At 57.1% G+C, this 8529-nt stretch overlaps 1 protein-coding gene across 1 annotated transcript in view; it reads left to right on the top strand.

The window, feature by feature from the left end:
* Window positions 1-8529, top strand: part of LOC113204391 (uncharacterized) — a gene marked incomplete in the record, with an annotated part of 68696 nt that overhangs the window by 13158 nt on the left and 47009 nt on the right.

Below are 8529 nucleotides of genomic sequence, written 5' to 3' on the forward strand. Positions count from 1 at the left end.
AGCAAAAAAATTAAAAAGAGATAAAAATTGCAATGCAGGTCAAAAAATGTTATATTTAGGTTGAAAAAGTTGAAAATGAAATAATCGCTGTTAGCATGTTCTTCACTGAATGTGACATCCACAAAATCAAAAAAAAAAAAGGCTTGTTGTGGGCTGTTCAGAGTAAAACTAAGTCATTTTAAAGTTTCCGAAAGAGCCTTTCCACATTTTACACTCAGAAAGCCGTAGTCTTGGTTCAAGAGCAAAATTCTCCTAAATGATTGAAGAGCATTTTCTTTTGATTTGAGAGCAATTTCTCTTGTAATGAGACAAAAACAATTGATTCAAGTTTCAAATAAACTTGGACCCAAGTGCAATAGACGCTTAATTCAAGTACCAGATGCACTTGGGTCCAAGTTTATTTGGTGCTTGAATCAAGCGTTTTTGGCTGGAGAACAAAAGAAATTGCTCTCAAATCAAGAGGAAACTGCTCTTCATACATTTAAGAGAATTTTGCTCTTGAACCAAGGCTACGACTTTCTGAGTGTACGTAGTGCTAAAAACCTAAGTTTAACTGGACGTCCAGGGAGTCCAGACCCCCCCGTACCCCCCCGTCCGGTTGTGTCCGGTTTTGACTAACCCCCCCTCCCCCCAACGACCGGACGGTCCTTTATGGATGGCCCCTTAGCGACAGTGTAGCTCGGAGGGGTACGCGATGTTTGCATGGCGGGACCCGACGGCAGTGAAAAGGCCCGGGCCCTTCTGCAAGCTCCCAGCTTCCCTCGGCCGCCTCGGGAAAGCTCCTTGCAGCAAAGCTTGCCCGCTTGACATTACGGCGCGCCCGGCCAAAAGAGCCACACGCAAAAATGTCGTCGGTGGCGAATAAATTTTTCATCCTCAAACCACCGTTTCCACCGCGATGTAAAAGCCCCCCGAAAAAAAATGCGTCACTGGTGCGTTTGCGAAGCAGGCGGGCAGTGGCGGCGGTGGACCAGGGTCTGGAACCCGCTGGAGCTGGGCTGGAGCCGCCCTCCAGTCCAAGCAGTATCTCCTCACTCGATTGCGCCTATTGGCGGCCAATGAGACGGACCCTGCCCCTTCTCTCTACCCTCTTCTCCCTCCCTCCCACTCTCTCCCTCCCTCTCATCGTCCCAATAAATACCGCATAAAAACAAGAAAAACCTCCTCTCGCGGAGGACTTTTTCTTCTCGCATTCCATCCCGATCTCCCAGACCTCAGCTGGGCCGTGTGATTTCCCAGTTTGTTAAGAGGGGGCCGCCACGCCGCCTCCATAGGCACTCCGGGGCGAGAGGAAGAGGGAGAGAGAGGGGAGAGGAAGAAAGAGAGAGAAAGGGAGATCGGGCCACAAAGGGGCTGGTTGAGTATACATATAAGAGCGAGAGGGCGGGGCGCGGGGCGCCGAGAGGAACCCAAATGAGAGAAAAACAGAGCAAGTCGGGGGAGTGTGTGTGTGAAGGATCGGGAAGGTGCGGAGTTCTGCATTCGTATGTAGATGCGCGAGCCGGGCGGAGTGCCTACATAACCAGCATTTAATCAATTCACTTTCGACTTGCGCTTCAAAAACTTTGGCCTGTGCCCACAAACATGTGCCCTACAGCAAGGCGGTGCCGATCCCGCTGCTGCTATAGGACGGCAGCGACCTGCTTTGGCGGCAGCAAAGCATGATAAGGGAGAGAAGGGAGAAAAGGGAGAGAAGGGAAAGAGTGGGGGGAAGGGGGGGTGCAGCGGTGGTCCCGCAAAAGTTGGGGAAGCTTTCGGCAAGCGGCTTTTATACACAGGTACTCTTTATTCATGTAAACAAATTCACCGTCGTGCACCGCGCTGCTGTGCTGTGCGACCGCAGAGCGGTGCACGCCCAAAGCAACACCCATTTGGGTCAGCCCGACTCGACGAAGGTCTGAAGGGTGTGTGAGGTGAGGCCCCACACGTGCTCCACCTCGCCCCGCCCCGCCGCGTCTCGTGTGCTACATGCGTTGCACTCGCACATTGATACACAGCAGAGTCGGCCAGACAGGAGGAGTGCGTGAGTCGAATCTCGAAGCCCATCGCAGACGAGGGGGCAGGGTAAACGGAGGCGAGAAAGCGGAGAAGAGAAAAAGAGAACGGTTAGAGGAAGAAGAAGGGGTGAGGAGAGGGGGATGCCTGGTGATGGTGGTGGGAGGGCGGGTGGCGGGTGGCTCACGACGCTCAGCACCCTCCCTCCCCTTTGACATGAGCGTCTTCTTGGCATCTGACACGTTATACGCATGCATGGAAGGAGAGAGGGAGTGCGAGAGAGAGGGTGGAGTGGGGTCGGGGTCTGGGAACGAACCATGGGGTGAAAGGGGAGAGGGGGGGGGGCAGGTTAGTCACCCCGCCCGGCCGACCCCTGCGTAAATTATTTCCCCAACCATCAGAAGAAAAAAAAAATGGCGGGCATTGCGTCCAGGTGCAGCGAGTTATGGCCCCATTCTGACCGAGTTCCACCGGCCGAAGCGGGGGCCCGGCGCGGCGAGCCTCCTCTCAGCAGGCCGCTAGGCAGCATGCCCCGCGGCCCGGACAGCGCTCGACTCGGCGGGGTGCAGGCAATAAACTTGAGAACCAAAACTGACCCCTCCCCCTGCTCCGTCCGTCCACGTCCATCCGTCTTCGCTCCACGCGTGTCCGCTCGCGTCTTGCCCCCCGCCCCCGCCCGCCGCTCGCCGCCGGCCCGGGCCGTTAGCGCCACGTCGTCGGCGGCCTTGTAATCGCCGCTAATTCACCTCTCTGTGCTCTTGCATTCACTTGTTTTTATTTTCGCGTTAAACCTTATTCCGCTCTGTACACTTCGCCCCTATCTCTCTCTCTCTCTCTCTCTCTCTCTCGCTCGCTCTCGCGGCCGCGCCGCCTCCTTCCCGGCATTAGGCCGTAAAGAGGCAGTATAACTGGCAGCTTCACGCCTCATCAGCATTAATTATCATTGCCGGGGCATTAATCAGGCGGAGAGGGGAGGAAGCGAGGGAGGAGAGAGGGGAGGAACGAGGGAGGATGGGGGAAGGGAGGGGCGGGGCGGGGCGGAAGGGACGGGCAGCGGGGAGAGGGGCACGCGTCGTTACGGGGTGGGGCGACGGCGCCGCGGCCGCGCTGGTCATGCGATAAGGAGGATCGTGGTGATGATGATGACGGCGCCCGGCCCGCCCGGGATGCGGGTGTGCACAGAGGGGGAGCAAAGTGGGCCCGCACGGGAGGGGACAGTGTGAGCGTCGACCTGGCGCACGCGCGGGCGCGGCGGCGGCGTCCTGCGGGAGAATGTATCTCTCTCAAGCAGTATAGCCTGCTGGCTCTTCACACGCGGAGGTACTAACATAGAAAAAGTGATTATTGGCTATTGCAACCATCGCATGGTCAGCACCACCATGAGGGATGAAACCGCCACATTTTCTGCGGGCCACGTCGCGGCACCGACGACGTCTCCACGAACGCCCGGGTCGGCGGCGCGGTTCCGGTCCGGGGCTACGCATCGGCACGAGCAGGCACGACGCCCCGGTGCCGGTGTGTTTATTTTCATCGGCCTGCCCGGGGACGGGGAGGCGTCCGCCAGGGGCGTGAGTTATCGGACCGCAGCATAGGGGGAGGGGGGCGGCACTGGACGGACAGCACCCCGGAACACAATTTATTTTGGCGAGGCTGGCGGCGGTCGTGCTCCGCTGATGGTGAGCAGCCTGGCCAGGCCGGGCTGGGCCGGGTCGCCGCCTCCGCCGTGGAAGTTTTTTCCCACGGCGACGCCTTTGAATCTTAATGTTGCTGATTTTACGCCGCGCATCTCTCGATTTAGACATCGCGCTGCTGCTGCTAGCCGTGATCATCAGTGTGGCGTTGGGTCCGACGGAGTGGAGGAGAAGGGAGATGAAAAAGGGGACAGCGAGCGGCCGGGGCCCGGCTGGGGTCCAGAGCCGGTCCAGCACCGCCTTTATTATGCCGCCGACCTCGGAAACACAAACAAGACTCAAACTGCCGGGGACGGCGGCGCGGCGGGCGGCGGAGATTGGGTGGCGGGGCGGGGCCGAGAGAAATCTCGGCCATTCGGAAAGGGGGAGGAAGGGGGAGGGGAAGTGGGGCTGCTCAGGTGCGCGTCCTCCCACCGGCCACCACCACCACCTGTGCCCTAACATCCCAGCCCCACGGGGCGGGCCAGCTTCTTTAAGGGAAGGGGCGTTAACAGCCAAGGATGCAAAATGGGCCAGGGGAGGAACGCTGACCTACATGTAAACCTACTGTAAACTGGTAGCCATCATCTACAGTACGCCGGGGTTTGGCGTTCTTTTTCTTAGAACGTTTAATATTGGCATCTCTTTCAACGCCAACATATATGGCCATGGGAATTTGGCATTCATTAGAGGACGCCAATATTTTGTCGTAAAAACAGTTTACTGTGGGGTATAGAATTATCCGATTGCAAATCGCGTGCACCAAAGAGAGATCATCTCAAAACGCTTAGGCAACATTATGGGCTTAGGGCGGCTTGCAGAGCTGGGTGTGGAACGGAAGAGTGGGATCGGACCGACGTACCGCCCCACATCCCGAGTACGGAGAGCTGAGTCTGAGCAGCGCTCACCTGACCGGGTACCGGGTCACCAGCGCCGCCGGCAGCATGGGCTTTCAGGCCTAGCGGTTGGGATTGTGGTCCCCATTCTCTCTCCCGCCCCCTCTCCGCCCTCCCATATCTCGTGGAGAGCCGAGCGCTGCAACGAGCCGGGGAGCTGCACTCCGCGCCAAGCAGGCTACTCGCTCCGCCGTAATGGCAGGACATTCATCAATTACAAACCAGGACGAGGATGGAGAGTGCGGTGTACGCGGTCACGAGAAGGAAGAGCGGGTGTGGGGAGAGTGAGGGGTGCAGGGACACCGGAAGGGAACCTGGGGCCGTGCAGGGGAGCTCAAAGAGCAGACAATACATCTATTCGCTTTGTGCCATCGCAGCAGCTGGTCTCTTGTAATATCTCGGTCGCACGCGTGAATGCACACGGATGTCCACGACACGCACGTACGCTCAAAGACTCGCTTTTCCAAGTAAATCTTTAAGGCAAAAAGGCTTTATGAGCCCGCTGTAGGAAGAAGTGGCAATATGAAAAGCCAAAGTAATTACCACCAAATTCACTTTGGCGGGCTTCACCCCATCATGGGGCACAAAGTGCTGTTTAGTGTTTTCCGTTTACACAAAACACCGGATAAAACCTTTTGTTGCGGACCCGCGGCGCCGGCCGGCCCTGCGGTTTGGTGCAGCCGCCCAGATTTAATTTTGTTTGACCTGGTGGGACAGGTCTGGTGGTGGACGGAAAGGGATCGATAGAGCGGCCGCCGCAGCAGCCCGGCCGGCTGGGAGGTAATTAGTCACGTCAGAGGCGATCCATCATATTTTTTTTAAATATTATTATTTGTGTCTTTTATTTTTGTGTGTGTTTTTTTTTCGTTCGCGTCGCCGTCGTTCCAAGCGATAAACGCCGTGTCAAACGGGCGCGTGCGTGTGGCAATTAAAGTTGGGGACGCGAAAAAGTGTGCCGGCCTGAGCATTGTATATACGGGATGGCGTGGCAGGGGCGGGGCGAGGCGGGGCGGGAAGCGACGGGGCGGGGAGTGGCGGCGTGGTTGCGCCGCTTACGCAAGGGCGGAGGCGTGGAACAAAACCTCGATTTTTCATCCACGGACCTGATTACGGACCACACAAAATATCTGCCGTCATGCTGCCCTTCCCTTGATTTTTTTTTCTCCTGCCCTTCCTTTCTTTCATCATCACAAAATAATTTTTTCGCGGGACGACCGCCGGCTGCTGGAGAAAATATGCCCGCTCGCCGCGCGGCCTCCTCCCCGCTGCGTCCCCAGGACAGCCAGAGCCACCCTCAGCGGGGCGGCGAGGACGGGCTTGACACAAACTGTAGTCGGGGTGCTCCGGTTACCCGCTTGAGAGTCCGCGGGCCCCGGCGGGGGCGTGCGGCGGCGAGCCGAGCCGAGCGGTCCGGCAACTCGATCTCGCGGCCCAACGGCGCGACAATCACCCACCGGCAGAGGACGCGGCGAGGGCCTCGGCTGTCGCGCTCAGCACCGCCACGCCGCTGCCGCCGCCGCCGCCGCTGTTGCTGTTCGCGACAGCGCGCCGCTCTTTCACCCGAGGACAGCCGATTAGCTTCGTTTTCTCCGCGTGTCTCCTTCGCGAGCGACTCCCCGGCTCCCATTTTCCAATCGGTTGACGACGCCGTCGTAGACTTTACTTTTCTTTCCCTAACCGTCTTTTATTTTCCTTTGCCCTTTTTTTTAGAGAGGGGGGGGGGGAGGGGGTGCGTGTCCGGAATAAAGTGAAAAAGTTGTCGAGTTTTTGCGCTCCCCAACCATAGGGCAGGCGAGCCGTGCTGCGTGTCCGAGGAGGGGAGAAGGCGAGGGGCTGACGTGAGATATATGCCATGCGCCGCGAAAGAAGCACACAGCGACACAAAGAGCAATGAAGACAGCAAGGCGGAGGTAGAGAGAGAGGGGGGGGGCACCAGGAGACGCCAGACGAGAATGAAATAACGACAAGAGGAAAGGAGAAGAATGCAAGAGGATTGAGCAGCGGAGGGGGGCAGCGGGCCGTGCACAGGCCGTCGCTAACAAACCTTCAAGCGAGATTTCATTTTATGGCAGAGGAAACACAGCCACCGCTTGGGAGGTCGAGGAGTGCGGCGTGGAGGAGGGGCGCGGCGTGGTGGGTCCTGCGCCATCATTTTTGCCAGAGGACTTTAAGAAGCAGTAAAACCTGCCGCGTCACAAAACAACGGCCGGATCTCTTTTGATAGCCCCCGTGGTTTCGCGTTTCTGGTGAAGAATATAAGCTCACCATGGCAAGAGGTGTTGCGGCTGCGGCTCTATGGCAAATTCCCTGAACTACGCTGCAATCTTGTTTTGGTGGCGCCCAACGAATACATGAACCTTTTAGCAATGCTCTTTGTCACGGGCGGCACACGTGTCTCTCTCAGTGTTGTTTGGAGACCTTTCCTTATTTACAGGCAGCAGCGAGTCCGCCCTCGGCGCCACGCATGCTTATCGACACAGGGTGCCTTTGACCGGGGGGAGGAGGGAGCTTCCCGTGTGAGGGGCGGTGGGGGCAAGAATGCCATCCCAGAGCCCGGCGGGCCGAGCCGCCCGCCCGCCCGGCCCCGGCCCAAGCCCGGGTCCACCGGTCTGCTGCTGGCTCTCCGCCTCCCCCGCTGCCTCCCCCACCCCCTATTTCCACCTCAAACTTCTGGCAGCCCCAGAGATCTGGACGGATGCCAGGTGGGCACAGCAGGAGGCGGGGCGGGACACCTCAGGTGTAGGGGACCTTTGAAAAGTTATTGAGGGCTCCGCCCGCATTGCAGCACGGGTTGCCTGCCTACAGCACCTGCGAGCCGAGTGTGTTCTTCACACCGTTAAACTTTGTGTGGTTAATAGAAAACAGGCGTGCGCCATCCTTTCAATTCTCCGCACCTTGATTTCGAAGTAGATTTTTTTAAAAAGGGACAAGGAATATTTTAAGGAGTGAAATAGAAAAGGGTTTGCGTAAGAAGTTTTGGGGATCTGCATGACCTTTAACTGGAACAAAAACGGAAGTTAAGTACGCACATTTCTTTGTTTCCGGACAGCACGTGGTGCGAATGAAGTTTACAACACGGAAATGTTTATGTAAAATCACAGGTCTCACGCAATTTCCGACATTGAAGCCAATAAGTGATAAAACGTCTCGATTTTGTTTTATTTTGAATTGAAAACAACTTTTTTTCAAAACCCATGAGATGTACCTGGAAACTATTTTTGACAGTGCACGTCTCTCGGCGAGACGCAATTAATTGGCAAACGTCCGCCCTGGGCCCTGGGCATCGTGTGTGTGCGGATACGAGATGCCCATTCTCGCGTCACGAGACTCGTACCGCGTTGAGTAAGGTGGAGTAGAGCTGAGCTCATGAGTGCTTCCACCCGGCTCCCACCCTCTCCTTCTATGTCTCTCTCATTTCCTCTCACGCAAGCGTGCCCCTCGAGAACACGCGGCGCCGGCGCCGCTACACAAGTCGACTCGTACACCTATACTGCACTGCAACGTGGCGAGATCCTTCTCCAAGGAGGCAAGCACACCATAGCTATATGGAGAAAAATGCCTCCTCGGGCTCGCCTCGGCTCCGCCCCGGGTGCCCTGCGCTGCGCCGTGGTGCGAGAAATGGTGCCCCCGCCTTACAGCGTAAAAACAAACGGCCCACCAGTGCAGTAGTGGAGAGAGAGAGAGAGAGAGAGAGAGAGAGAGAGAGAGAGAGAGGAGGAATAAAGCATAACGACGAAACTTCCTCCCCTTGCGACTCACTTTGAATTCAATGGTGCGGGGACGTCATTCAGACCGGCAAAGGTTCCCCCGGTTCGAATACCCACAGCGGTCACAGTACAACTTCGCCTATATGTCCCCCTATAAACATGATGACACATGGCGTGGGACCATTCCGACAACCAACAGGACATCCCAATGCAGGAGAGAGGAGGGGGACGGGATAAAAAGAGAGGGAGAGAGAGGGGGGG

The sequence above is a fragment of the Frankliniella occidentalis genome, unplaced genomic scaffold, assembly GCF_000697945.3.
Source record: "Frankliniella occidentalis isolate FOCC.00 unplaced genomic scaffold, Focc_3.1 Scaffold90, whole genome shotgun sequence".
Lineage (NCBI taxonomy): Eukaryota > Metazoa > Arthropoda > Insecta > Thysanoptera > Thripidae > Frankliniella > Frankliniella occidentalis.